The sequence below is a fragment of the Amphiprion ocellaris genome, chromosome 5 (genome assembly GCF_022539595.1).
Source record: "Amphiprion ocellaris isolate individual 3 ecotype Okinawa chromosome 5, ASM2253959v1, whole genome shotgun sequence".
Classification (NCBI taxonomy): domain Eukaryota; kingdom Metazoa; phylum Chordata; class Actinopteri; family Pomacentridae; genus Amphiprion; species Amphiprion ocellaris.
In genome coordinates, this window is record NC_072770.1 from 5159919 (window position 1) to 5165918 (window position 6000).

General features: G+C 43.1%; 1 protein-coding gene across 1 annotated transcript in view; it reads right to left on the reverse strand.

The window, feature by feature from the left end:
- The window catches only part of LOC111569772 (metabotropic glutamate receptor 4-like), a 254424-nt gene extending 250302 nt beyond the window's left edge, over window positions 1-4122 (reverse strand). The window contains exon 1 of the mRNA XM_023272120.3: window positions 3581-4122. The gene's annotated coding sequence lies outside the window, so the exon portion shown is untranslated. The remainder of the gene's footprint in view (window positions 1-3580) is intronic.
- Window positions 4123-6000: the final 1878 nt, after the last annotated feature.

Below are 6000 nucleotides of genomic sequence, written 5' to 3' on the forward strand. Positions count from 1 at the left end.
CTAAGTTTCAAATGCATACAAGAATAAATACCCCACAAAATAACAAAATGCTTCTAAAAATGCATGGTACATTTGGAGTAGCTGCTGTTTTAAGTGACAAAGTTTTACTTCAGTGAAGCTGTTTATTCCTTATCCATAGGCTCTATCAAAACACTGCAGCTTCCTTATTTATGACAGGCGCACTATATATAACCATCCCTAGATTAGTGTACAATTTGCAACACAGGGCGAAATAATGAGCAGAGGAAAGTTTAGACAGTTTGTCAGTTTAAATAGTTTGTGGCAATAAACAGTAGATCAGACATGATCCACTGGTCCAAATAAGTTAAACCGTAAGCATTATTTGAACATATTTCACTCTGGTCTGGAACTCCAGGCGTGGATTGATTGAACAAATGGACTCAGGCATGTGGGGAACATTAAATGGACTTGGGGAAAGGTGAATGTAACTCGATGACAGATTCGCAGGCAGGAGGCGAGATGCTCTCGAACCCTGGTGTAAGATAATGTGCATAATCCACTGCAGGGATGTTAAGTGCACTCATTTCACACTCCATTTCACACAGTGCTGCCCCAGGAAGAATCTGTGTGTATGATGACTCAGGAAATACACAACATCATTCTTGTGCATCTTTCTGTTGTTGTTTCTTCCCCCATTGTTAATAATTTGGAATCCAATTGTTTTTTCTAAGCTATTTTAGAATTAATGATATGTCAGGAATGCAATAAGGGTCGAATCCATGTTATGTACGAAATTCACACTAGTCAATGGAAGTCGGTGTTTGGTTGCAAATTGCTTCAAAAGATGTATTGCCGCCATTAAAATGCTATTTAAGGGTCTAATTTCTACCTGTTGCTTTGTTCTAAACTTACAAGCTAATGCATACAATTGAAATAATGCACCCTCAAGAGAAAATGGTGTCTGTTTATGTGTGATATCCTGTTACAAGGACAAACATTTAATTTCCATCCATCAACCTAAGAATAGAAAATCTTCTCACTGAGTGTCAATGGTCCATTATAGTACAGAATAAATGGCTTTCATCAACTCTTTGTGTTTCTCTGTTCATAATGAACTATTTGAACATTTATAAAACTATAAATATATAAAATACAGAGTCTTCAGAGTGTAAAATCTAGTTCACTAGTTGGAGGGAGTGTCCTAAAAACGTGACAAATAAGAGAAGGTTTCTAAGCCCATAGAGAGGTAATCTGCATATATGTGTTTATTCCTACATTATGTAAATATAACAAGAGGCCATAAAGAAGTGCAAGTTTTTTTGTAGCCATGCATTTATCACTGTGTTTACACATTTTTTTTCCTTCAGATTAAGAAACCTGTTATTTATTTCATAGAAGAAGAAACAACGGAGCCTGCTGTGTTTGTAGTGTGAGCATGTTTCTCATTTCCCCTGTCTTTACTATGGAATTGTTTGGAAAACATCCCCAGTGAGCAGATGGCATCTGCCGGGAGTAGAATGAAGCTGGAACCTGGGCACCATACGCTCTACACCTCCCACCCCCATTTCCAGCACAAGCCTTTGTAAAAGGGAACAACAGTGGTCTATTGGGAATTTAACCACGGGTGTGTTTTGGGAAACAGTGCACATGTTTGTTTATTGCAGTCCTGCTCTTGGATCCATGCAACAGCTACAGTAAAAGGCTGTGGATGCTGGAGAGTTTCTCTGCAGGCTGGACAACAGAACCAAGCCTTCCCTCACCATCTCTATCCGCTCTGGAAGGACTTCAGTCACTTTGGTCATTGGGTTTCCATCAAGTGAATGTAATGTGTTCATTGTCTGACCACTTTGCCAGCAGAATGGAATGTATAGGAACATTTGTATACTCTGTTTGCAAGCTAATCTACAGCATGCTCGTGTACTATTAAGCAGAGAATGAGGCAATGCTGCAGTATCTCCTCATAGCTGCTTACATTCCAGCCCATGACATATTAAAGAGAACTTAGCAGCAGGCAAACCAGAGGTCTTTTGCTGAGTCTGCACTTGCTAAACTAACTCAGAGGACAAGATAAGCCAGGCAAAGCTTGGAAAAGTAAATCTAAGGCTGTTTGAATAAGCCCTGCACCTCCCTGCCAGCTACACAGAGTATTCCTCCCAATCTCTCTCTGGGGGAGGTTTCTTAAGCATGCTTTGTTGCTAGATCCAGGTAGGCTATCAGTCACCGCAGTTGTGAAGAACATGCCAACAAGAATAAAGCCAACAGAAGACATAAAATCTGTCTCATGGGAGCTCACAGGCTGGAAGAGATTGAATTAAATTCTGTCTTTTTGCTGAGTCACATTCTTTAGATAATTACCCACTGATATGAAGAACATTTTCCCTCTTGGCTTTAAGTTCAGAGGGAATGCAGACAATGGCATATTTGGTTGCAATCATAGCAGCGCCTCCTCCCACCCCTTCCTTCCCACCACCATGAAGTGAAGCTATGAGAGTAAGATAGCACAAAGCTAATCTCTGGCCCGGCAAAAAGGCCAGAGGGAAAAGCCCAAAATGGAAGCAGGTATTTAAAAACATGCGTCCTTTGTGTATGTCAGGTGTATTTGCTTCTCTTATGAACCTTGTCCACTAGCTCCAGTCTTTTAATTTATACCAGCAAACATTGTACATGCAAATTAAGTATAATATACACCTCTGTCAACATAAACTATGGCCTTGAAGTAACACTCATTAATGCCGAAGTAACCTATTAAAGTTTGCTCTGGGGGTGCACGGTAGCAGTCTCACATCAGCGCTTCTATCAATGTCTCCAATCTCGCTTCCACTGCCAGGAACACAACACACTGTTGACTGACAATCGATGGTTTGGTTCACACACCGTCTCCCCCCTCCAGACTCAACACACTCACAAAAACACCGGGGTGCCCCCCCTTGCGTGACTCAACTTGTTTCAGGGGGTTGAGAGTGAGACACGAAGGGAGAGGTGGGGATGAGATAAATGTGGTGGATGCTGGAGGATGATGATAATGGTGATGATGATGATGATGATGATGACAATGAAGCGGCTGTTTGCATCCTGTTGTTGCTTTTGAGTGTCCAACTGGATTGGTTCGTGTTGAAGAAGAAGAAGAAGAAAAAAGCTTTATCCGTGGTTTGGTCTAATCTGTGCTTTCAGAGCTGTGACTATAATTATATTAAAACCCCGCAGCTCCCGCAGTTGCGATATTGAGTCATTCTTTTATCATATTTTGTGAGACTTGGGGCGCCTCTGCAGCGCAGCGAGGCTACAGAGCTCCACACAAAACGCTGCGCCTTAACGCGGAGAAAACAATCGATGCACTTCCAATCCAGGGCGTTTCACTGCTTTTTAACAGGCAGTGACACATATACTTTACAAAACTGTCACAACATTGTAAATCACTTATCATATTAAATATTAAACAGCGCTGAAACATGCATGAAAAATGTTTTGCGGGCATCCCCAGATTTGTATCATGGCTCCTAGTTGCCAGTCTGTTTACAAAACGCTGCCTTAACACCTAAGTGCATTTAAGTCACGACGTTTTCCAAACATTTGATTGCTGTAGATGACCCATTTTTGCAGCTTGGGTGGCTGTACTTACCCCTTTCTCCTGTCCACGAAGAATCCTTTCATAAGAAGTGACCCATATCCAAGGCTATCTTGTTGGGTGTATCAATATGTGTGATTCCCCGAGGAACTCCGGGTATAAAATGGAAAAAAACATCTAAACATTGTTATTGAACAGTATCCAACAGGGATCTACGGGCATTTCGAGGCTGCGTCGAAGAAAAAGATCATTGCGAGTGCTGTCCACGGGAAAAGTGGTGCTGAAAGTCTCAAGTCCCAACTTTAGGCTGTGTGAGAATGGGGAATAAATAGCATATCCAGTGCACTAATGCATCTCCTGCGAAAAAAGATCAGATTTTTACGGGATAATAGAGCCGAGAAGCACATATCCCACACCCGAGGCGAGAGCACTTTCCAACTGATAGACGAAGACTATACGCGCTCCGTGCGCTGGATTTGATTGATGTTAAATGCATCGCAGCACACCGCCTTTATCAGGGCAGAAATGCACCATCAGTGAACGGAGGGGGAAAAAAAGGTGTGAATGCCAGATTACAGCATGTAATACCAGCAGCGCTTTGGCCCGGGCATGTAGTCGGAGTGTGACATGCAGCATTTGCTTCAATTTGTGAATTTTAACGTCTATTTGCTCGCCTGCTGCCTCACCTCTCAGAACACTTCACTGCCGGCTTTTTGAAAAATTCATCTTCTATTGTGAAGTAAAAACTAGCACCGAAAACCACGCCGCCTGCCTTCTTTTGCAAATAAATCTGATTAAATTTGTGTTTTAAAAGTATTACACTTAATGACTCCATTTGCAAGACGCGTGCCACGTGATTTGAAGTGACAAAACAAGACGCAACAATTCTATCTCACCCACTTAATATCCCTATATTTAATCTAATCTTTTTTCCCGTAACTATGAAACTATCTGCTGCATGATACCGTGCAATTGATTTACAAGCCGACAACACAAGATGTGGTTTTATTATTTCAAATGTAACGCTTCTGGGTCGACTTGAACGTTACAGGTGCTGTTGCGCAGCCTTATGCAGTATGTTGAGTCTCTAAGCGCTTGGGATGCTGTGCGTTGACCATGACGAACATATCAAGTCCAATCACCGAGTGCGAAAACTCAGTCTAGATACTAGGTGTGTGTTGAGCGTGTGTATCTGTGTGCGTTCGTGCGTGTGTGTGCATGTCTGTGTGTTTCACTGACTGACAGCAGCCACACTCTGCAGTACAGTTGTGAAATTTTGTCCAAGGGCATGCCTATATGTGCCCAGCATCATCCAGCAAAAACGCGAGAAATTAGTTTTTAAACCAGGAATGACATGCTTTTATTTGAGACTTGAATGCATTTGATGGAGACATTTCTGCGGCTATTAAACTTCAAAAGTGTGCGGGCTTGACAAAGGGGCTTCCTGGTCTATCAGCTGAACTGGGGGGCATCGCTGCATCTTGCTGTCTTGATTGATTAAGCTTCCTCGTTGTGCCAATTGAAGGCTCACGGTGACCATTCCGGACTTTTGCTTCCTGTGTTATGCGCAGCTGCTCTTTCTGCCTTCCTGATCACAGGGCCAAGTGGTGTGTGTGGAGGCTTTCACAGGTCTGAGTGGGTCACACCTGTGGAGTGCTGGACTCACTCCACCACATCAAGGGGAAAGTGGAGGGGGGTGTGAGTGTGGACAGAGGGAGGGAGGGAGGGATGGAGGGAGGTGGGGGTCCTTGGAGAGGGTGTGTGTCATGTCTCTGTGGGCCTTGGAGGCAGCTGAGCCTCTGAATATTCATCCCCACTTCTGCTAGAGCAAATTCCAGCTACACGACCAGACTGACTGACAGTCTTTTGAGCTGTCGCGGGACCATATAAGTCATGCAAAAAAGAAATCACAGAGCCAACTTGTGCGCATTATTGAACAGAGTGTTTTACATCTCTTTATTACCCCCACAAAGCATCACCGCCTTTGCAATCTGTCAGCTCCTCAAACCGGTGTTCTATTTCTGTTTAGCATAGTTGGCATAATAAGTGCATAATTAAGCTGTGGAGAATGGATACAAAAGTTATTCCTACCAGGAGAGCCATTCCTGTTTGGCTCTGTGCTGCAGTGGACTGGGAGACGGTCTTGCTGAACGTGCCTGCTCCGAGGATAACATGTTTATGCCGCTGAGCCCTCCCCGTCCCTCTGTGCAAGGCAAACTCTGGAGATTACTTGTTTCAATTAGCTATGGGGCGGAGAGAGTTTAAGCCATGTTAATTCCAGTCACTAGTGAAAATCCCAGTCAAAAAGACTAGCCACTCAGTCATAATCGCCTGCCCCCAGACGTCTCTCATTTCATGGATATATTAGGGAGAATTAATGAAAATGTAAATTCTGAGGTCAAAGGATTCTCAGCTTATTGACGTTATTAGAAACGTCTGCAGCTTTTGCGTGATTCAGAATGACTCTTTGCTCA